The 22929-nt window shown below is 55.5% G+C and overlaps 1 protein-coding gene across 3 annotated transcripts in view; it reads left to right on the top strand.

Annotated features, from left to right (window-relative positions):
• Window positions 1-2310: 2310 nt before the first annotated feature.
• Window positions 2311-22929, top strand: part of FAM167A (family with sequence similarity 167 member A) — a 45684-nt gene continuing 25065 nt past the window's right edge. For 2 of the 3 annotated variants that reach the window (XM_016959094.4, XM_016959093.4), the window contains exon 1: window positions 2312-2561. The gene's annotated coding sequence lies outside the window, so the exon portion shown is untranslated. Of the gene's footprint in view, window positions 2562-22929 lie in introns of all 3 variants that reach the window. The other variant, XM_016959092.4, reaches the window with a different exon arrangement.

The raw sequence follows: 22929 nt of genomic DNA, 5'->3' as shown, positions 1-22929 counted from the left end.
GCATACATATGAATTAGATATTAGAATGAGAAGTTTCATAATGTACACAGGATTTGGTGTCCCAGTCTTATTTTCTTAGCGTTAAATCGTTAGTATTTTTCTATATGATCAAATAGTCTTTGAGAATATTATTTCTTTGGCTACATACCATTCTGTGCTAACTCATTTATTTGACCACTCCATATGATTTCACGTTGGAGTTGAGGCTACTCCAACCAAGACTGCTCTTCCTCCTCCCCTTCCTCTTTCCTCTGGCCCACTCTCCTCCTGGTCCACGTCACTGATTACCCTCCTGCCCAAAGACACATGCCAGGCAGAATGGGAGCCACAGGGCAAGACACCACCCTTGCCTTGGACAGGCTGCCTGTCCATTTGAGGCATGCCACAATTCCCCCATGAGAAAGCATCTGCACTCCCAGAAATAGAAGCCACAGGTCAAACAGGGAGCCAGGAGGTAGAGGTGGGACAAAGCATTTCCAGATGGGGCTGAATGGCCCATCCAAAAAGATCTTGGAGCATTCACCACGTGCCAGGGCCATGGGCACACCAGTGAGCAATGCAGCCAACTAGGGCTCAGCACCAGGACTGTGGTCAGAAACAGCCAGCACCCAGAAGGATGCTTTATCCCCAAGTCCAGATTGAGGCTCCTGCTTGCAAACGTGGTTCATTCCCTTCCTGAGCCTACTGCCTCAGAGGGAGACAGACACTAATCAAATAACCTCACAGGTAAACTTGGAATTATAACTGGTCCATGAAGGACATAAGGCAGGGGACTGCCGGCACCTGTAACCTGGGGTTCCCTAGGGAGGCAGAGCTGCAGCAGCCTGTGGGGAGGAGCAGGTGGACAATGGGACTGGAAGAGGGTCTGTTGTCTGGGGAGCAGGGTCTGTGCAAGACAAGGCCCTAGAGACGGACAGAGGCCAGCCAGGCCCCTGCAGCCAAGCTAGCTCTTAATCCTCAGAGGACTGGGGGCGTTAAAGGCCTTTAAGCAGAAGCAGCTGAGACTGGATTTCCATTCTTAAGAGTTTCCCCTGTTTGTGGAGGAGTAACTGGCTTGGGAGGCTCTGAGAGAGGGTAAAGGGAGATCAGTATGGAGACTGCGTGCACGCTTGGACCCGGGCGGCAGGTCCCAGAACTGGGTAGGGCAAGCTGCTGGTGGCTTGGGTAGGGACAGTGGCAGGGGGCAGGAAGAAGGAAGGGGTGATGTTTAGGAGCTGGAATCAGAAGATCTGGATCAACGCTGTGACTCTCCAAAAGATGCTTGTTAATACACCCGCTAGCTTAGGACCGTTCCCTCATTAGCATGACTAGGTCTGTACTGGCAAGATGTCTCCTTAGACGACGTCCCTCAGAGGACCTTCCAGTGAAGGTTAGAAAGGAAGGGAGTAGGTCAGGGCTGGATGCGGAGTTGCAGTGAAGGACGCGGGCACCAGAGGGCAGCACGAGTGTCTCGGGCCCCTGCAGGGGCTAAGGCCCCACAGAAGGCCCGGCCAGCCGCGCACCTGCATGGAGCCTGCGCCAGTCACTTTGCAGCCCCACCACTCAGCTTCGCGTCTGCCCATGTAGATGGCGCCTGCGCGCACGCCCAGGGCTATCGTGAGAATGGCAGACTGGAGCCCTTTGAAAGACGCTTCCAGCCCCGGGCATCTAGGAAAGGTGCTTGATGAGGTCTGGGGTAAGAGAGCCCCATCCAGTAACCAGCCTTGGGGCCTCCAGTGTCTGGCCTGGGCCCCTCGTCAGAAGCTGGGACTGGTCCTGAAGACCTGCGGTCCGGGCAGCTCGGGCTGCTGTCCTGCGTGTGCCTTAGGGTTTGCAGCTCTGGGCTCTGATGCAGCAGGGACTGGGTCTTAGAATCTAACGACAGCCAGAGGTGGCCGATGCCGCGCCCCTGGCGGGACAGACACCCTGTGGTTAGTGGGGCAAATGCTCGGGTCTGCGCCTCAGTTTCCTCATCTGGCAGCCAGAGATGCCTACACTTGCCCTGCTGGGTCGTCGGGGGGTGTGGCCCACGGTAGGCGCTCGGGGGCAGTCGTGGCCGCGGGTCCTATGAACTCCAGCCGTTTGGGGGTGGGTGAGGCCCTGGGCGTGGGTCCCCCTGCGCCCTCCATGCGGACAAACTTCTGACAGTGGCGCAGCCACGTTGCCACAATTGGGGGAAACTGCCTTGGTTTCGGGTTTAATGAGAAAATGGATGTTTGGGTTTGGTTTCATCTGGGGTTTGGCGAAGGCATGCAGTTCCTCTCCACTCGCGGGGGCTGCCCGGGCCGGTGAACCGACAGGGCGCTAGGACCCGGGGCGCGCTCGGACCCGGGGCGAGAACGCGAGGCCGGGATCGCGGTGAAAGGCTCGCGGCGGAGAGCTCGGCCGTCGCCAGGCAACCGCCCTGACGCAACGCAGGGGGGAAAAAAAGTCCTTTCCGAAAGGAGCAGCGCCGAGAATTCACCGGAGCTCGGGGAGGCGAGGCGGGAGCGCTGAGCTGAGGCCGGGCAGCGCGGACCCGCGCAGGAGGAGGCGGCGGGGACACCGGCGAGTCCCCAGCAGGGCCCCTGGGCTCCCGGAAGGTGGGTTCGCGCCGGCGGCGGGGACTTTCCCAGGGACTGGGAGGTGTGGCCGCGGCGGGCGGCGCAGTCTGGGCAGGGGCTAAGGCGTCGCAGGTCCGCAGCGCGTGCAGTGGCCCGGAGCAGCCCGATCCCAAAGCGCCCTGGAGGGGACGCGCTCCTACCGCCCCCCGGAGAGGCCGCTCATGCGCTCCCGCAGGTTCGCTGCCCTCCCAGAGGAGCCGGGCAGCCAGGGCTGGACTTCATCTCTTAGCTCCCTGCTGGCCGTGTCCGGGCTCGGATTCTGGGTCGAGGTTCGGGGTCTGCCGTCTGAGAGGGAGGGCCGCACTCAGCCTCTCCGGGTCCACTCCCAGGCGGCTGGTGACCTCCAAGCCCAGCCTGGCTCCTGTGTATAGGTTCAGTGAGATGGAAGTTTCTGTCCCCACGGATGCGGTCCCTAACTAATGGGAGGTGGCCCAGGGCACCTGGGCCCAAGGGTGCTCTAAGGACCCAAGCCAATGTGACCTGAGGGAACGGCACAGCCCCAAGGGCCCCCGGGAATGAGCAGGTCAGCCGTGAAGGTGGGCACCCTGAGTCACCGAGACACCGGACCACAGACCGCAAGGGGTAGGGTGTCTTCTTCAGCCAAGTTAGGTTGGATGTATTGCTTTTTTGCACACCCGTTACTGCCTGGTTTTTATTCCCGGTGGGGCTTGGAGGGAATTCTGAGGACTGGGACCTCCTGGGAAGATCTGGAAGGAGGGTTGACTCTAGGTTGGGGGCTGGCCACTGCCTTATGCCTGCAAGCAGGTTCTCCCAAGTCAAGTTTCCACAAACTCCCCGTCATTGCTGGAGAATCCCAGAATATGAGATCAGGTCCCTATCCACAGGGTTTTCACCAAGGGACACATGCTCCAAAGCAGCTTCCCATTGACACAGTAGACACAGTCCTGCCCCCTCACTAAGCTCAGGATGGAGCGTGGAGAGCGTGGACAAAGTCTTGGGAAAGCAGAGGTGCTGTGGCGCCTGTTGCCTGAGCGCGTTGGCAGGATGGGAACTTCTGCAGCGTGTTTTTAAGGAGCTTGGAAAGCAGCCATGGGCTGTGCTTGGAATGGATAAAGATGACAGCTCTTCTTTCTTGAGTGCATTTATGGACCATGCACTACTTAGAAACCCTTCGCATCCTTTGGTCACTCCATCCTCCCCATCAGTCTTCAAGGAGACTCTATTATCCTTGTTTTGCCAATGGGACTCTAAGAAATTGAGTGACCTGGTGTGGCTCCCACACCTGGTGAGAGAGCAGAGAGTCAGCCTCACGTGCCTGACTCCCGGGACAGTGCTCTCAAACGAAGGCTGCTTTGGGAAGTCTGAGGCATCTAAGGCCCAGAGAGGGGCAGAAACCACTCACGCCCAGATGAAATGAGAACCGTGTGGTGGGGCTCATCTTATGACCTGAGAAGGTCCCCTGCCTGCTTGAGGAACCCTGTGGAGCCAGGAAAGCCATTTCTTCTATTAGGAGCTTGCAAGGCTGCGTTGTTGGGCCTGGCCGGCCTCAATTCTTCCCACCTGAAGCAGAAGAAAGGGTTGCTCCCCCACACCCTGTTCTCCTCCTTGCCTGCCCAGAGCACCCAGACTCCCTGCGCACTTGCTCCTGTTCTTCTGGTCCTCGCAATTACATGCATGGATTTCTACTAAATTGCCAGTCCCCGCCTTCCTGTCTACTAGCTTGGCCCCCCTCCAAGAGGAACTCTGGCAGGGAAATAAATTAAGGCCATGCCTAACTATTTGCTGAGAGAGAGCCACAGAGCCCCAGGCCAATGAGGAAGAAACTACTTGCTAGGCTTCTCACACCCTGGCTGCTGTGTTCTCTAGGCAAATCTTGCTCGCAGAAAGCCCCGTTGGCCCTACAAGAGCCCCGGAATTCCCAGAACCCTTTGGGAGCTGTGCTTTCCCAAGGGACTTGAGCTGCTTGCAAAGGCGGAAAATGAGTAACTGAGCACTTTGCTCCTGGTTTCCAGACCAAGGGTGGGAGAGCACGCACGTGCCACTAACTGGAAATCCCTTAGGATTAGCCTGGCTGGCTCTTACTGTGCAAATGCACCCCGAGACTTGGATTGCCATGTGGAGACAGGAAGGAAAAGCACAGACTGAAACAGACCTTGAGGGGCTGAGGATGGGCTACATGGTGGGCAGGGGGAGGTGGGGAGCAGGAAGGATGGTACAGGGTGGGAAAAGAGTTTAGGAGGGGCGGCAGGTGAGCCTCACTGGCTCTGCAATCACCTGTAGAGTCTGAGCTGCCACCGAGGGCCGTGTTGCCAGGATGAGTCAGGTAGGCCGCAGGTCTCAGCTTTTCCCTGGTTAGGACCGTTGCCCTGTCCATTAAAGGCCAACTCTTCCCCACCCTGACCCCTACCACTTCTCTCTGGAGAAGTGTTGGAGAGGAAGGACAAGCATGGAGAGAGAAGGTGAGCAGAGCAGTTCAAGGGGGGCTGCTCCCAACTCACCCCCTTTCCTTCTGCACACTGCCTGCCTGCTCATCTCTGCCAGGCAGCATCAAATCTCATCCATCAGCCACTCTCGAGAGGACTTTGCTGAGCAGTAGCCCAGTCTCCCTGTGGGCACAGCCGTCAAGGGGGCCTCTCTTCTCTAGCAGCAGCTGTCTAGCGTCAGGCTCCTCTCCATGCTAGGGCCCTGCCACGTGGCCTTAGCAAGCACATAGTAGCTCCCCCCAAGTTGTCATCTATAGTGGGGGGTGGCTTTGCTCCCCCACCACAAAGCTCTCTTCACTGAGGAATTTCCAAAAGGTCCCTCGGGTGCCCATAAGTGTGATCCTCCTCCCCAGCGGCCTTTGCAGAAACCTGCAGAGGATGAGGGTTCACCTTCTCCCCCTGGGGGCATGGACCAAGCCCCCGTTTCTTCAGTGTGGCCAGAAGTTTCTTCCAGGGCATCCTGATCCAAAGGTGGAAGCTGGCAGTAGATGCCCAAGGGCTCCCTCGCAGGGCTTGTCCCTTCGGCATCCCTAGAGGGACAGGCCCAGGTCAGACCCCATTTTCCAGGTCCAGTGGCAGGTATGGAAAGAGCCTAGGCAGTGACTTGCGCACTGGCTACAGTTCCAGGCCTTCTCGAAGGCTGGGCAGTGTTTCCTCATTCCAGGAAGCCAGCGGAGCCTCTGCGAGCTGGCTGGGCACAGCAGCACCTAGGTCAGCAGGCTCATGCTTAGGGTGGTGGCCACCCAGGAAGGTTCTGGATGAGGGTCTTTGCCTTAGGGACCTGGCCCCCACTGTCCACCATCAAGTTGAAAGTGACACTACCTCCCTAGTCTTGTGATCAGCTCCACGCACTTCGCCCTGGAAGTCACATGCCAGGCGTGAACTGACCTAAGTCCCTCCAGTCACAAAGGCACCTCCCAGATTTGGTTGTGTGGCTGCTGCTATTTTGTTTATTTGTTTGATAGCAGCCACTGAAAACTTGGAGGAAGGTGAAGCCAGCCTCATTATCAAGTTTGAATGAAAGCAGCCTCAGAGCAAATTCTGCCAGACGTACACATTTTTGGACAAATATTTACCTGAAACAAGTCCAGCGGAGTCCATACAGCCTGTCCTGTGGGCTCGGTGAAGCCCAGCAATCTGCTCTCTGCTGCCCTGACCACACCTCCCTGGAGCTCTCATGGATTCTTTTACCTGCTCTTTCCTGAGTCAAGAGTGTCTCTGAATTCATTTAGCCAACCCACACATCTTGAATACCTCTGTCTTTACCAATGAGAACGCATTTCTAATATTTACTTTGCTAATCATCAAATGCCCAATGCTGACCAGAGATAAAGACGCTGAAGTGCCTGTCCCTGCTGCCTCTGCAGCAGATGCTTTCTGCTTCGAGGCAGTGGCTGCGAGTGGGGTAGGGGTGGGCGTTGCTGATTTGAATACATCTAGGTTGTAGCTGGCATAATGAAACCACACAGAACAGCCCACCATCTCTGCAAAGGAGTTTAGGATCCAAATGCAGCACCCTACCAAGGAAGCAGAAGGTGAAGGCTGTGCCCTCAGGTAGCGTGCAGTCTGGCGAGGTTGCTGATGAATAAAGGCAGCTTGTGCAGTAGAGTCCTGAGCTCACAGTAAGATGCTGTTCTGCACGCTTCAGTTAACTTTCGCAGTGCAGGAGCCATTTCCCAATTCGATGGACCAAGGAGAGTGACAGCCAAGCACAGTCAAGAGCAGGAGGTGACAGTCCTATTAGAGGTGTAACTAAAAATTCATGTAAACTTGATCTCATTTGGTCCTTCCAAGACTGTGAGGTACGATCCATTACAATCCTGTTCCATGGATGTGGAACCTAGGCGTAGGAGGGTTGAATCTGTTGATCAAGGTCATAGAACTAGTAAGTGGCAGGCTGGCTGTCAACCAACCCACGTCCCCCGACACCCGGCTCTGCCCTGTTCTAACTTGCACCATCCCTTTCTCCTGCTTCTGATTCCTTTCCTCTGCGAGGTGTGAACCCGGGAGGCTTCAGCAGCCCAGTACCTCCAGCGCAAGCTGACACGACAGGGAAGCAAAGTCACACATCCCATTTTCTGCCCTGCCTGTGGGCACTCAGGCCATATGTCCCTGCCAAACCCCAGTGCAGGCACAGCGCTGCACCTGCAGCCACTTACAGGCTGCACTGGGCAGTCCAAGCCAGGCTGAGGCCACCCTGGGACCCCACTGCATCCAAACACCAGGAAACCCTAAGGACCCTTCTAGCCCCTGAGAGGTCAGGACCCCCAGCCCGAAGGTGGAGGTGCCCAGTTGGCATAAGCACAGGGAACACCGTGAAAGGCCTTACGAAGCCTTTTAGAAACTCTGGGCTTTGGAACTTGTGCTGCAGAGTAAAATAGAAATCAGATCATCTGGACAAATCCCCACTTGAGCTGGCGTTTGTTGATTCTGCCTATTTTCAACTTGGAGCCAATTATCCTGTGGATTCAAATAGTCCTAGATCTGCCTTGTTTGGAGGCTGAGGCCAATGCCAGCTGGTTAGGAGCCACTCTGGTGGGCTGAAGCCACAGGGGAGGGCACACATCCCCCGTGTCCTTAGCTGTGCCCTGGTGTCTGAGTTTCAGCCAGCTGGGAAGTGTTTCCTGTTTGTATAGCCAGGGTACCGGCCTGCGCTGCATTCTGCTTTCATCTCTGCAGATTGCTTTAAAGGCCACTCTGTGTCTACTTTCTGCCCTCTAATCCCCACTGCCACCATGGCCTTTGGCCAGAAAAGCCCTGGGTCTCATGTGGCGGTTGGCGGGGCGGCAGCAGGCTGCCTTAGCCCATCTGGGCATCCCTGCCTTGTCGAGCGTTTCCCGGGAGGAAAACCACATCCTTCTCTTTTTTTCCCATGGCTACTTTCCCCCTCCCCATCTCCTCCAAACTGTCAGATTCTCAGGCACCTCTTCCTGCCTGCCAGGGCCGCCCTTTCCCAGAGCCCCGCAGCCTTGGAAGGGACACACCAGCGACTGGGCGTCCCAAGAGCCCCTCTCCCTGCGGTGGCCCTGGGCTTTCTCCCCGCCTTGCAGGGAGCCCATAAATTAGATCTGTGGCTCCCAGGAGCCAGGGCCTCTTTCTGACCAACAGGGAAGCAGTATTTCTTGGCAATTTTCTCAGCAGCCTCTTTCACCAGGCTAAATGAAAAGGAAGGTTTCCGCGCTCCCAGCCTTCCTGCAGGACTGTGCGTCAGCTTGAAGCAGCCTGAGCCCATCAATTATTCAGCACGGACCCAGCACTTTGAATTTGCAAAGGTCTTATGTATTTTTATAGATTCTTTCCTCATAATGTCCCAGCGAGACAAGCAAGGTTTCCCTGTTTCCTAGACAATAGATGCAAGGTTCAACTTGGAGTCGGAAGACTTGGGTGCAAGCGCAGCCAGCCCCACTCATGGAGCTGTGGGACCTGGGGCAGTTCTTTCGATGGCTCTGGTGTGCAGTTCTCTGTGGTATAATTCTTAGGAAGGCCTCCCTAGCCCAGGTCATTGTGTGTGTGGGGAAAAAAATTTGCAAATGCAGTGTGATTAAAAAATGCGTGTGGTTGCTCTTGTTGCACCAGGTGTGGAAACGGAAGCTTCTATCCTGAGCTGAAGTGCAACCATTAGCATAGGACACTGCAAACCGGGCTTTGCTGGGAGACAGTCCCCAGGGAAACGTGGGCGAGTCGGCGCCTCTACTCCCTGGCCCCATGGGGGTGGCTGCATGACATGGTGGTCCCACTACCTGCTGCTGTGGGCTGACTCTGCATGTGTCAGGGTGGAAGAGGGCACAGAGGTCATCACACCCAAACCAATGGCTTAGGGTGGGACAGGACCCCAGTAGCTGACTCCCAGGCCGGGAACTCTTTTCTCTTCCACACCAGGCTGGCTCTGTCCAAAATGTTCCTCCCACTCCCATCAGCAATGCTGGGACCCCAGGTGGGAGGCACCCAGGTCTGCCTAAAGCCGGAGTGTTAGGGCCATCTACAGGTGCAGCCCACTAGGGCGCCTGCCCCCTCCCAGAGTCCTGTACTGGGTTTCATGCCATGTACCCATCCTCTCACACTGGTGGCCCCAGCATCACAGCATCACAGCTGTCCCTGGGACTGGCCCAGGAGCCACCTCCATCAACCAAAACAGACAAATGAAATAAGTTCCTGGCCAGGTGCGGTGGCTCACACCTGTAATCCCAGCAGTTTGGGAGGCCGAGGCAGATCACCTGATGTCAGGAGTTCAAGACCAGCCTGGCCAATATGGTGAAACCCCGTGTCTACTAAAAATACAAAAATTAGCCAGGTGTGGTGGTGGGTGCCTGTAATCCCAGCTACTCAGGAGGCTGAGGCAGGAGAATCACTTGAACCTTGGGAAGCAGAGGTTGCAGTAAGCCGAGGTCGTGCCACTGCATTCCAGCCTGGGTGACGAGCAAAACTCTGTCTCAAAAAAAGAAAAGAAATGAAATGAATCCCTGTTCCAGTTGAATTCCAAAGAGTCGTATGACTTGTCCAGCGTCATAGGTTGTTAATGGCAGAACTTCCCTTAGGCTGAGGTCCCCTCACTGCCCAGCCCTGCCCAAGGACTAAGACCCCAGCCCCGGAAAGAGGCCCTCCTGCCACAGCAGCTGTACTCACAGCACCCACGTGCTGGCCACTGCAGACCGAGGCGCTCGGTCTCTTCTTCCTCTTCTGCCCAGAACAATTTTACAGAAAAACAAAGCATTGCCTTGGGAATATTTCAGTGTTATTTGCCCCTGAGGTTTCTAGGAACACTGGACTTGTAAGTACTATAAAGCTCACATGCCTGTTACTTCTGTGCAAATGGAGCCACCTGAAAGATGGTCACAATGGTGGAGTTGGGAAGACTTGAGCTGGAATGGTGGTTCCTTCCCTGACCTGCTTGTGAACTCTGGTTTCCTTGCCTGCAGTAGAGATAATACGAGACACTAGATAATACCAGTAGTGCCTCAGGGTCATTTCAAGGGCTAAACTAGATATTGCACAGTGCCTGGCACAATAAAAAAGGTCTCTTCTTTTCCTCCTCCTTCTAACAATTTTCATTTATTTCTGTATAAATGAGAAATAGAGAAACGGGTGATAGAAAAGTAGTCATTCATGCGTTTGTTTTATTATCAGAAAGTATGTGTTGAAGTTGAACTGGTTACACCCAGCAGGTGGCCATGAGCAGCAGGGGGAAGAACTGGGGGCGAGTCCGCCCTCCTGAAGCCCAGGCTAGTGTGGGCAGTGCCGTTCCAGCCTCTCTTGATGGCAAGAGAATCTTCTGGTGCGTTTCACTGGGAAGTTCAGCTCTTTAGGTTCTGCTGGGCCTAAGGGCTCAGAAGATGTCAGGATGCTCCCTCTTTCTCTCTCTTTCTGTTTGTTTTTCCCTTAGTTCTCCTTACCTCAGGCTTATTCCCTTTTTACTGCAGACGGGCTTTCTCCAGACTCTGGAAACTCCAAGCTTATATCCTCCCAGCTGAGCTGCTCCTCATGAAAATACCCTATTTCTCCAAGTGTCTGTGTTTAAATCCCATGAAAATATTCTGATTGGTCTTTTGTGGCCCATTGCACATCCCCAGGCCCAGTCACTATTGCCAGAGTAAGGGCTAAAATGAACGTCTCTTTCTAGGTGTCGTGAGTGTTCCTGGGGCAGGGGTGATGGGCAGGTGCTGTGACTCATGGTCCCTTCAGAACCACCTGAAATTAGACAGGAGTGATGCCCACAGAAGGGATGCTGGAAAAAGATAGATCTGTTCACCCGACAGGCACATCAGAAATGTGACTCAGTAAAACCATCCAGCAGGTGCACTGCTGCACTGAGAGTGGGCAGGAAAATGCTCAGATGCAAGTGTGAAGGGAGGAAGCCATCAGCTCCATTCGGAAGAGCACAAAAGACTGTCGAGTGAGGTGCTGTTTGATCCAGGCTTGAAGACTGAGTCAAATTCAAACATAAGGCTATCGCAGAAGGGTGAGACATAAAGTTGAGACCAGCATCCCAAACCACCCCATCTCAACTCAAGAAAGATGACTCAGCCACCAGAAGCATTCTGACTTTGAAAGTCTTACCCATGAAGCTGTGGGAGGTCTTCTGCTGGGGAGACGTCATCTGGAGCTGTGAACGACTCTGGCTGGACTTCGTTTGCTGACTTCATCGCATCAGCGTCATCAGCACACACTGAACATCTGCTGTTTACAGGGCCCTGTGCTCGGGACACAAAAGGTGCAGCAGTGTCCTGCCTCTCAAGGAGCTGATGTCTGGTCAGGAAGACAGGACCACAGACTCCCACAGTTCAAGGTCATGCGGGCCAGTGTGCAGTCAGCATGAGGAAAGCAAGTGACTGGAGAATTCAGAGAAAGGTGGCCTGGAAGGTGGGGAGTGTGAGAGGGCTTCAGGGAGGAGGCGAGCCCTCGGATGAGCTTTCAGGCAGTGCAGGGCCTAGCTCACCAGTGAGGGCCAAAGACAAGGACAAAGGGCCAGATGGACTGCCCAGAAAGTCGTCTTCATTCATTCATGTACCCACTCTCTTACTCAGCAAGTTTCCTGAGCACCCGCTGTGTGCTGGGCACTGCTCTGAGTGCCAGGGTCACAGTCAGGAACAGAATTCGGAAGCCCCTGCCTGCTAGGAGCTGGCATTCTCAAGGATGGGACACACAGACACCAACAAACATCACGGAGTAAGTGATGAGCTCCAGAAGCACCAGGAAGGCGAGCGCTGGGCTCCATCCTGTTGCCCAGGCTGGGGTTTGCGTGGAGATGACGTTCAAGCAGAACCAGGCATGAAGCAGCCAGCATATGACATTGTGGCACAGCATCAACGTCCTTCAGAAGAGACTGCCGAGTTCTCACAAGGGTGTGCAGCAGGGAGGGGAAACCCAGGCAGCAAACAGGAGGCTTCCAGGAAGGGGGAAGGCTAGTGCTGTCCTGGCTGGACAACATGTGCCAGAGGGAATGCTCACCCGGCAGTGTAGACCACAGGGGTGCTTGGAGAAAACCCCAGGAGCGCTGTCCTGTGGAGCCCTGATCCCACCCACACCCCTAACCCAGCCCCGTGCACACCACTAACCCAGCCCCGCCCACACCCCTAACCCAGCCCCGCCCACATCCTTAACCCAGCCCCGCCCACATCCCTAACCCAACCCCGCCCACTTCCCCAACCCAGCCCCGCCCACTTCCCCAACCCAGCCCCACCCACTTCCTTCACCCAGCCCCGCCCATACCCCTAACCCAGTCCAGCACACTTCCCTAACCCAGCCCCACCTACATCCCTAACCCAGCCCCGCCCACTTCTCTAATCCAGCCCCGCTCATACACCTAATCCAGCCCCACCCACTTCCCGAACCCAATCCCCCCATTTCCCTAACCCAGGGCCCAACTCACGTCCCTAACTCAGCCCTGCCCACTTCCCTAACCCAGCCCCACCCACGTCCCTACCCAGCCCCGCCCACGTCCCTAACCCAGCCCCACTCACTTCCCTAATCCAGCCCTGCTCATACCCCTAATCCAGCCCCACCCACTTCCCGAACCCAATCCCCCCATTTCCCTAACCCAGGGCCCAACTCACGTCCCTAACTCAGCCCTGCCCACTTCCCTAACCCAGCCCCACCCACGTCCCTGCCCAGCCCCGCCCACGTCCCTAACCCAGCCACACCCACGTCCCTAACCCAGCCCCACTCACTTCCCTTAGCCAGCCGCACTCCCCTAATCCAGCACCACCCACGTCCCTCACCCAGCCCCGCCCATGTCTCTTACCCAGCCACACCTACATCCCTAACAGCTCTGCGCATGTCACTAACTCAGCCCTAGCCATACCCAGAGCACACACCCAATAGAGCAACCACCTCACACTCATATATTCACACACCTAGCGGGGCAACTACCCACACTCTCACACTCATCCACCCAGCAATGCAACCACCCCCCACACTCACACTCACACACCCAGCAGGGCAACCACCCCCCAAGCACTCACACATACAGCAGGGCAACTACTCACACTGACACACTCATACACTCAGCAAGGCAACCACCCCCCACACTCACACTCACACTCACACTCACACACCAGGCAGAGCAACCACCCCACACACACACCCAGCAGGGCAACCACCCCACACTCACACCCATACACATCCAGCAGGGCAACCACCTCACACTCACACTGATACCCACAAGGCAACCACCCCCCTCACTCTCACACAGCAAGGCAACCACCTCCCACACTCATACTCACACAGCAAAGCAACTACCCCACACTCACACCCATACACACCCAGCAGGGCAACCACCTCACACTCACACTGATACCCACAAGGCAACCAACCCTCACACTCACACTCACAGCAAGGCAACCACCCCCCACACTCACACTCACACAGCAAGGCAACCACCCCCCACATTCACACACACAGCAAGGCAACCACCTCCCACACTCACACTCACACAGCAAGGCAACCACCCCACACTCACACTCATACCCAGCAGGGCAACCACCCTACACTACCACTCATACCCACAAGGCAACCACCCCCCACACTCACTCACAGCAAGGCAACCACCCCACATTCACGCACACCCAGCAGGGCAACCACCCCTCACACTCACACTCACACTCAGCAAGGCAACCACCCCACACTGACACTCATACCCATAAGGCAACCAACCCTCACACTCACACTCATACACAGCAAGGCAACCACCCAACACTCACACACCCCCAGCAGGGCAACCACCCCCGATGCACTCACACTCATGCACAGCAAGGCAACCACCCCCGACACTCACACACTCATACACCCCGCAGAGCAACCATCCCCCACACCCACACTCACATTCACACACAGCAAGGCAACCACCCCCAACACTCACACATACCCAGCAGAGCAACCACCCTCCACACTCACACTCAGGCGAGGCAACCATCCCACACTCAAACTCAAAGCAAGGCAACCACCCCCCACACTCAGACTCACACACCCAGCAGGGCGACCTCCCCACACACTCACACTCACACAGCCATCAGGGCAACCACTCCCCACACTCACACACACCCAGCAGAGCAGCCACCCCCCACACTCACAATCACACTCACGCAAGGCAACCATCCCACACTCACACTCCTCACACCCATACACAGCAAGGCAACCACCCCCCACACTCACACTCACACACCCAGGAGGGTAACCACCCCCCCACACACACACAGAACAAGGCAACCACCACCCGCACTCACACAGCAAGGCAACAACCCCACCACAGTCACACACACACACACAGAGCAAGGCAACCACCACCCACACTCACACAGCAAGGCAACAACCCCACCACAGTCACACACACACACACACACACACACACACACACACACACATATCCCAGCAACCCATCCCTGCCACGTGCAGCACTGGGGCCGGGGTCAGGTCTCGGCAGGATGTCATCTCCATGTCAGGGCTCCCGACACCGGCTCTGACCAAGCCTTGGAATGCAGATGAGGCTGGAAAGGCAAGAGATGAGCGCCAGGGCTAGACAGCAGGGTCCCTCCTGCTCAGTTGCCATGGCAACCCCGGAGGAGGAGGGGACCACTAGGGCAGCCTGGCTCCCAGCAGCAGCTCTGTGGGGCCCAGGGCTGTGTCCCTGTCCTCTCGGCTGCCACCTGGTCAGTGCTGAGCCCAGCCAGAGGACAGCCCAGTCCTGTCTGGTCCTCTGGGTGAGATAAGTGTTGGGTTTCTGATTACACCCAGGCAGAAAAGCCTGCACACCCCAGGCTCGCCTCCCTAGGCCGACTGTGGAGCCATGTCTCAGACCTCCTGACCTCTTACTCACCCAGAACAAAGGGATTTGCCTTTTCAGAAAACAAAAGGAAAAGATGCAGGCATGAGCTTTGCCCTGCACCACCCTGAATTTTCTGTGTATGAAACCCCTTAGAGCCTCTGCACTCCCTTGGCTGTGGGGCTGGCCTCACTGTTCTCTGGCCTCTGAAGCCACCGCAGGTCCCAGCTCATGGCCCCTGCCTTTGTCTCCGGTTGAAATCAGGGCTGTGCCCTCTACTGATGGGCCTGGCCTGGCTGAAACCGCAACATCAGGGCAAGGTAGAGTGGAGATGCCTCTTCCTGGCACCCCTGCACCAGACAGGTGTTGACGGAGGAATCAGGAGATGCTGTCCTTGAGTGAAGCCACGACTCTCTCTGATGTAGAGTTTTAGGCTTGGTGACACACACAGCAGGCTCAGCAGAGGAAACAGAGCGCTTTGCACACACACGTGGGCCTCCGCTCTCCAGCCAAGCCCACCCTGGCTTTGGCAACGGAGCCATGGGCAACCCAGACGGTGTCGGGGTCAAGAAGGTGAGGCCAGCACTAAAGACATCCCATCCCCCAAGACCTGCCCTGCTGAGGATCCTGCAGGGCCCTAAGTCACAGTGTAGCTAATTCTTCCTTCCAGAAATTTCTGGGAGAACCCAGTTATACCTGCAGATGGAAAGCTTTCCACACGCGTGATAGCTAGTCCTGCCAGATAGTAGGTTCTAGAAGATGGCACAGCAACCCCAAGGAGTGTGGGCAGTAGGCTCTGGGCTGTCACTGAGGAGCCCCGGGCCTTAGGCTGGTCACATAGGCTGCCACCTCGGTTTGCTGCATGATGGGGTAAGAAGACCCCGCCTTCCCTGCAGTGTAGATGTGCTGCGGTGTAGACGTGCTCCATAAACTCAGTGAAGGTGGTTCTGCTGTGGAGTGGCCAGCGTCATAGGACAGCACAGAACCAAGACAGAGCTGGCTATCTCGGGGGGCAACTTGATTCCCAGAGGACACTCTTGCTTTGTTCTATTTGAGTAGACCATGGGGAGGGTCACAGAGCCTCTGACCCGGTCCTGGTCCCCAGCTCAGCCTTCCTGGCTCCTGCTGCAGCCCTCCCCTCCACCTCCACGGGGAGCTGTGCATCTGCTGGTTTCAGTCCTTGCCCTGCCAGGTACAGTCTGAGTGCCACTGGGCCTGTGCCTTATCATCTCTGTGCCTCGGTCTCTTCATCTGTGTAATGGGACAATCATAGTGCATACTTCACAAGATTCTCATGCAAATAAGTGAGGTGCTATCTCCTTATAGTGCCTGGCACATATTGAGTGCTTCATACATATTAGCAGCTTGACAGTGTTACTAAAATGTTATTTAGAGTCAGGCATGGTGGCACATGCCTGCAGTTCCAGCTACTTGGGAGGCTGAGGCACGAGATGACTTGACCCCAGGAGTCTGAGGCTGCAGTGAGCTGTGATTGTGCCACTTGCGCTCCAGCCTGGGCAACAGTGAGACCTCATCTCAATAATAAAGTTATTTAGTAGGAAAGTTATTAAGGGGCAGGATTCAAGTTGCATTTTAGAAGGATAACCGGCAGCAGGACAGAGGAGAGGAAGCCTGGAGGAGGGAGCTTTGTGGAGAAGGGGACAGCGTCCACGTCCCCAGGCTCAGGCTGAGGGGTCAGGAGTGCAGGGGTATGGGGGCAGCCGTGATGAAGGGGACAGAGGGTGGAGATCACCCCAGCTTTCCTGCAGCAGATCTGTGTTCTGGGAACCAGCCAGCCTCTGTGGCCTCCACTTTCTCCTGTGTGAAGTCAGAAGGACGTGAGGCCCGAATGTGTGTGCTGACGCTTGGTGAACTCTAAGGAGACCTACCATTGCTCAGCCCGTGCTGGCACTGGGGAACATGTCTGCACATTCCCCCAGCATTCATAGGTGCTAAATAAAGCACCCTTTTTTCTGGGCCAGGATCTCAGGCCATCACGTCTGTTTATGGGAGCTTGGGCTTCGGTTTCATGAGAAAAGTTATCTGTTTCCTCACCTGTAAAATGGGGATTTGAATAGGGTTAGTGCACCTCTTTCAGGCTGCAGAAACAAACCTGAGGCAACCTCGTGGGGTGGAGGCTGATGATGAGAAGGGAGGGAGCTGCAGGTGGAGGAAGCAGCAGCCTGTGGGAGACAGATGCAGCCACAGGCTCACTCCTTCATGCTCTATCTGCCTCTGCTCACCCCCTCTCCCTCTGGGGACTGTCACAGTCCTGAAACAGCCCAGAGGCACCACTCCCAAAAGAGCACAGCTCACCAGACTTCTCAGCCCTTCAGTTGTTTGCCCCGATGTCCGGCTGTAGCCCAGCTGGGCTGGTCTCATGACCCAGCGTGTATCCATTTTGCACAGGGAACCATGGGCGGCGTTTCTGCCAGAGGAGCAGAGCAAGGATAAATTCACTCATATGGGAAATTGTCATTCTGTCCTCATCAAGCATAGCCTGTCATGGATTGTGAGTTAGGAGACAAGTCAACTCTGCATGTGGACAGACTCAGTAAGATTTCATTAGGAGGACAGTGACTATCCACCCTGTGGTTCTCAATGGGAAGTCGCACAGCACCCCCTCCCCGCCCCCCACCACCAAGGGACATGTGGAATGGTGGCAGAGGGAGCCTTTTGGATTGTCATGACATTTTATGACACTGGTTTGCTCTCAGTTGTATATTTTCCTCCCCAAATGAGTTGTGCTTCCTGTCTCATTTCAGTTACAGCTCTTGGTTGTGAGCAAGAGAAAATGACATTATTGTAAGGCTGTCAGGTGCCCACAGAATTGGCAGCAGGTAAAGACCAGAAAACAGGCAGAACCAGGGCAGATCCAGAAGGCAGAGGAAGGAGATCCCGGGCCAGTCCTTCAGCAGATAGAGTTTGGCTAAGAGGATGCCACCGCCCCTGCACTTCACATCTGCCTCCAGGGCTGGTTCACAGATGCGCCCTAACCATCACTTCCTCTGAGACTCACACGCACCCAATTCAGAGTCGGGGCCTGAGCAGCTGACTGGCCAAGCTCAGGTCACGTGCTCACACCTGGTCACCAGGGCATGAGCCGGGAAGAGGAGCACGTGGTCCTCTGGTTGCAGAGAAGGCTGCATGGCCTGCCTGCTGTTCTGCACAAAATGGGGAGCTCCCTCCACACAGGAAAGGAGAGGGGGTTGGATATGGCAAACAGACACACAGTCCAACGAAAGACAAATAGCAGCAAGCATCCACTGTGCTCTTTAATATTCCTTCTCCAGTGTGTGCTGTGTCAGTCAGTTACGAATGTCAGAAACCCCACTCAAAGTAGCTGAAGCAAAAAAGGCAGAAGGTATACGCTGTGTAACCTGGGCAGGGCGGGTGGCTTCCCACGGGGCCCAGCTGCGGGCCCCCAGCTCCTTGCCACTGGGCTCTGACGGACAGGCTGCCACACTGTCTGCTTGGCTTTGCTCTCCAGGTAGACCCTTTCCCCACATGTGCTGAGCATGGTGGCCCCAGCGGCCCCGGCCAGCTCAGAGCAAGGCTGGCCTCTGAGTGGTTCTCACACCAAAACTTCATCCTCTGTCTCCCCATGCCCCAGGAGAAAGGAAACCCCAGGGATGGGCTCCTGTGGGAAAGGGGGATGCACTTTCCAGAAGAGGGAAGAAGCTGGTGGATGGAAATGACCTCATCCTGCACTGGACTCCAAGGAGGCCCTCATGCTAGGTCTGTCACATCAGACTGTCCCCTCCAACTCCAGCACACAGTCCTGGGATTTGGGATGAGCTGCAGCTGTTCCTGTCTTTGTCCCACTGCAGGCCCAGAGCCTGCACACCTATGTCTGGACACTTGTGCTCAGGGCAGGCAGGGTGGGTGGCATCCGTGGGGACAGGAGGAGAGGCACCATCCCAGGAAGCCTGGGTCTCTTTTCTGCCTCTCTGAGCCCATCCAGGCTGGCTCAGATTAGAGCAAGCACAGGTCACTGTGAGTGGGAGGAAATCTGTTTTATTGGCTCATTCATTCCACAGCATTTAAAGAGAGCAGCATTGTCCTAAGTACTGGAGAGTCCAGCATAAAAGGCTTGCTTCTCGCCCTGAAGTTGAGAGTCTGGTAGAGGCGACCATGGACAAAGGCCCTGGGTGTAAGTGCTGTGGCTTAAGAGGGGCAGTAAGCTCAGTGGTTAGGGGCCAGCTCAGACCTAGACTGCAGAGGTTCAAATCCCAGCTTCACCACTTACAAGCTCTGTGGCTTCAGGCAAGGTCCCGAACCTGTCTATGCCTCAGTCTCTTCATCTGTAAAATGGGGATGATGATACCCCAGATTCATAGGGCTGTTGTGAGGATTAAATGTGTTAATACATGTAAAGCTTTTAGCACCACAACTCGTGTGGTGTGCTGTAAGCATTAGCTAATGTTGCCATGACATAATTGTTTCTGTGATGTGCTCGGGTTGTCCTGGGTACACACAGCCCAGCCTGGGCAAATCAAGCAAAACTTCCCCCAGGAGAAAATCCCTGAGAACTGAACTAAGGCACAGAAGGGAGGGAAGGGCTTTCCAGGCTGGAGGAAAGCTTGTGCCGAGTCAGGGGTGTGAAAGAGCATGGTGTCCGGCGGGACAGGAGTGCTGGGTCGGGGTTGGAAAGATTGTGTCTTACGGAGAAGAAACGAAAGGGTTCTAGTGGAGAATGCGAGGCTGGAAGGAACAGCAGGAGCGCGTGGTGAGAGGTGTGGAGGGGATGGGTCAGCAGCGCCTGCGTCTTCCCCTGCCCCTGGGAGCCCATCGAGGAAGTGGATGTGACCGTTTTCCAGGTGAACAGATTAGGTCATAATGAGACAAGGTGTTGGCTGAGCTGCCCCCACCTGGCTCCTCCAGCAGCCAGAGGAGTTAGCTCATGGTTGGCGAAGGCTCCTCCAAGGAGCCGCTGTGGGCCTGGGAGCCAGGGAGCGTGTTGGAACAGCAGTCCCTCTGTGTGGCATGGGTCCTCGGCACTGGCACACAGGGCTGCAGAAAGGCTGACGCGCCCCCCCAAGGGCTTGTCCCCACTGCTGCTGGGTGGCCTGCCTGGCGGGGCATGCCTGGGCCTGGTGGGATTACAGGGTCTGATTTCGTTTTTCTAGACACCCTAGGTCCCAGGTCTGGCAGTGTCCTTTGGCTTCCTTCTCCGGCTCCTCCACCCCTAGGAACGACCCAGGTTACATGTAAAGAAAGCCCGTTTGTTTAGAGTGTTGGGGGGTTCCTCCTCCCGGGGCCTGGGCCCCAGGAGTCCCTGGTTTGTCAAGCGAGAGGGGAGGCCTCCACTGCTTTTCCAGCCCAGGAAGCTGCCCAGTGCTGGCATCTGTTCCCCGGCACCCGGCCAGCACCTCTCTGCCGGCTCAAGCCGGGTCCAGCTCAGTGCCCAGTGAGCAGTGACAAGCTTTTCTGCTGTCACGTCCCTGCGCCTGTGTGGGTGCCATTCCAGCTCAGCTCCTGTGCCTAGTGGGAGGGAAGAAACCCCTTTGGGCTTCTTCAGGCACCAGGGCACCCAGGGGGACAGTGCTCCCCAGACACTGATGACCAGGAAAACACATGCTGGTTGAGCAACTCCTCACGGTCTGACTGTGCTGGGGGCAATCCCATTCCTGCAGCAGCTCCTCACCATCTGGCTGTGCTGGGGGCAATCCCGTTCCTGCCAGCTACAGGTGACCACGTGCTCTAAAATAGTGACTCCCTAACTCAGGCCTCTCCACATTGCACACTCACCTATTCAGGTGGGTACAGCTCTTTATAGTTTAAAGAGAGCTTTCACATACCAGGTTCCATAGATCCTCAGTCATTGCACAGATTAGGGAACTGAGGCCACGAGGAAAGGACTGAACCTGGGTGCTCGGCTTGTCAGCAGTGCTGGGACCAGAAACCAGGCTTCTGGGGCCTGGCCTTGGTCTGCCATGCAGAGAGCACAGGGTGGAGTCTGCCCAACACCCGGAGCCGTGGGCGGGGCATTCACAATGTGAGCAGAGAGGGAAGGGAGCAGGCATGGAATGGTTTTAGTAAGTGGAGCTGTTCTCTCCCTTCTATGGCAGAACAGACTCCACTAAGTTTTGAGACCTGAAAATCTGGGGTAGGTGGGATCAACTGACTTCGTGTCGTTTGGTGTCCAGGGAAGGATGTGAGGGGGCCGGGATTGTCTTGGGCCACCCAGCAGGTCAGAGACCAACAGAGTGACTGCTCAGTGCAGTTGGAGGGTCATGATCTGTCATGTGACGGTGATATAACTCTGATAGGTTATGTCGTCTTAATAATGACATTTTAAAAACCATGACTAAGGCTACATGACTATGTCTAGGGCTTCCTGTAGACCAGGCAGTGTGCTGAGAGCTACATTTGTAACCTTATTGAATCCCTGATTAGGACTTACGAGGTAGATGTTATTATCCCCAGAACTAGCCTCATGGCTGTGGGCAGTGGCACAGGGCCCCTCGTGTGGGTTCATGCTCTGCTGTCCCTGTCTTGAAATTCTTAGAACTTTTTTTTTTTTTTTTTTTAAGACAGAGTCTCGCCCTGTCACCCAGGCTGGAATGCAGTAGTGCGATCTTGGCTCACTGCCACCTCCACCTCTTGGGTTCAAGCGATTCTCCTGCCCCAGTCTCCCAAGTAGCTGGGATTACAGGCGTGCGCCACTACGCCCAGCTAATTTTTGTATTTTTAGTAGAGACGGGGTTTCACTTTGTTGGTCAGGCTGGTCTTGAACTCTTGACCTTGTGATCCACCCGCCTCGGCCTCCCAAAGTGCTGGGATTACAGATATGAGCCACGGCGCCCGGCCAATTCTTAGAACTGTTTAAACAAGGAGCCCCGCATCTTCGTTTCATACTGAGCCTTGCAAATTATGTAGTCGTTCCGGTTGTTCTCATTTCTCAGAAGAGGACACAGAGGCCCACAGTGATCATGAAGCAATGTGCCAGCGTCACAAAGCCAATGGCTGCCCTGGAGCTCTAACCCAGAGCCCACACTCTCCAGAGTAGAAAGAGGCTGAGACAGAGTCAAATGACTGTGCCCAGGTCCAGCTGCTGGCACCTGCCTGTGACCAGGAGGTGAGGCACTTCACCTGCCCTAGCCTCGATTTCTCCTTGGTGAAATGGGGTGATCCCGCCTGCCTCTGGGGGCTACTTTGGGGCTCACATGGGCAGATGTGCACACTGTGTTTTCTGCACTTCACCAAGCTCAGCAGATCTGAGGACCATCACTAGCTGGTCACAGTTCACAGGGGCTGCTGCCCGTGCCACCAGATGGTCCTGACATGGTCTATGCAGGCCTTCACCTGAGGTCAGCAGTTCCAGACCAGCCTGGCCAAGGTGGTGAAACGTTGTCTCTACTAAAAATACAAAAAATTAGCTGGGTATGGTGGCGGCTGCCTGTAACCCCAGCTACTCGGGAGGCTGAGGCAGGAGAATCGCTTGAACCCAAGAGGTGGAGGTGGCAGTGAGCCAAGATCATGCCATTGCACTCCAGCCTGGGTGACAAGAGTGAAAACTCCGTCTCAAAAAAAAAAAAAGAAAAAGAAAAGAAAAGAAACCAATAATTGAAATAAATTGTCTGCAATACAGTTACAGACTTGTAGCAGTTTCCTACCCTGAGAGGAGCCCCTCACCCAGCAGTGGTAGCCCAGTGGGATGCCCTCACCTCTGCAGTGGGAGCCTGCTGGTGGGGGAGGGGGTGGGCCACCAGGGCTCCTCATCCATGTTATCTCCTCACAGAACTCAGGGAGGGAGGGTGCTGCTCATCCGCCTGCAGTTGAATCCTCTCCAGGAAGCTTTGATGGATCTAATCAGAGCTCCGCTGCCAGGGAGAAGGAAGCCCTGTAGGTGCAGCTGCCCCAGACATGCTCAAAACAGATCCTGGCACCTCAGCAAAGAGGCAGACGGCGCCTGGGAGGGGCCCCAGAAAGCAGCTGATAAGTCTTTAGATTTGGACAGATTCTGACCGTGAAACTGCACAGGAGACTCCCATGAGTACATTTCGCATTTGCGGACTTAGCGTGCTAAGTCTTCAGAGAGTGCCGGTGAATTTTAGTTCTGCCAATCTGCTAGAACATAGGAGGTTGGTATTTATCACCCCCTTTTACAGATGAAGAAAATGAGGCTTAGCAAGCCTGACAAGAC

Source organism: Pan troglodytes, chromosome 7, assembly GCF_028858775.2.
Source record: "Pan troglodytes isolate AG18354 chromosome 7, NHGRI_mPanTro3-v2.0_pri, whole genome shotgun sequence".
NCBI lineage: Eukaryota > Metazoa > Chordata > Mammalia > Primates > Hominidae > Pan > Pan troglodytes.
The sequence above is the reverse complement of the archived record's forward strand: the minus strand, read 5'-3'. Positions and strand labels throughout refer to the sequence as shown.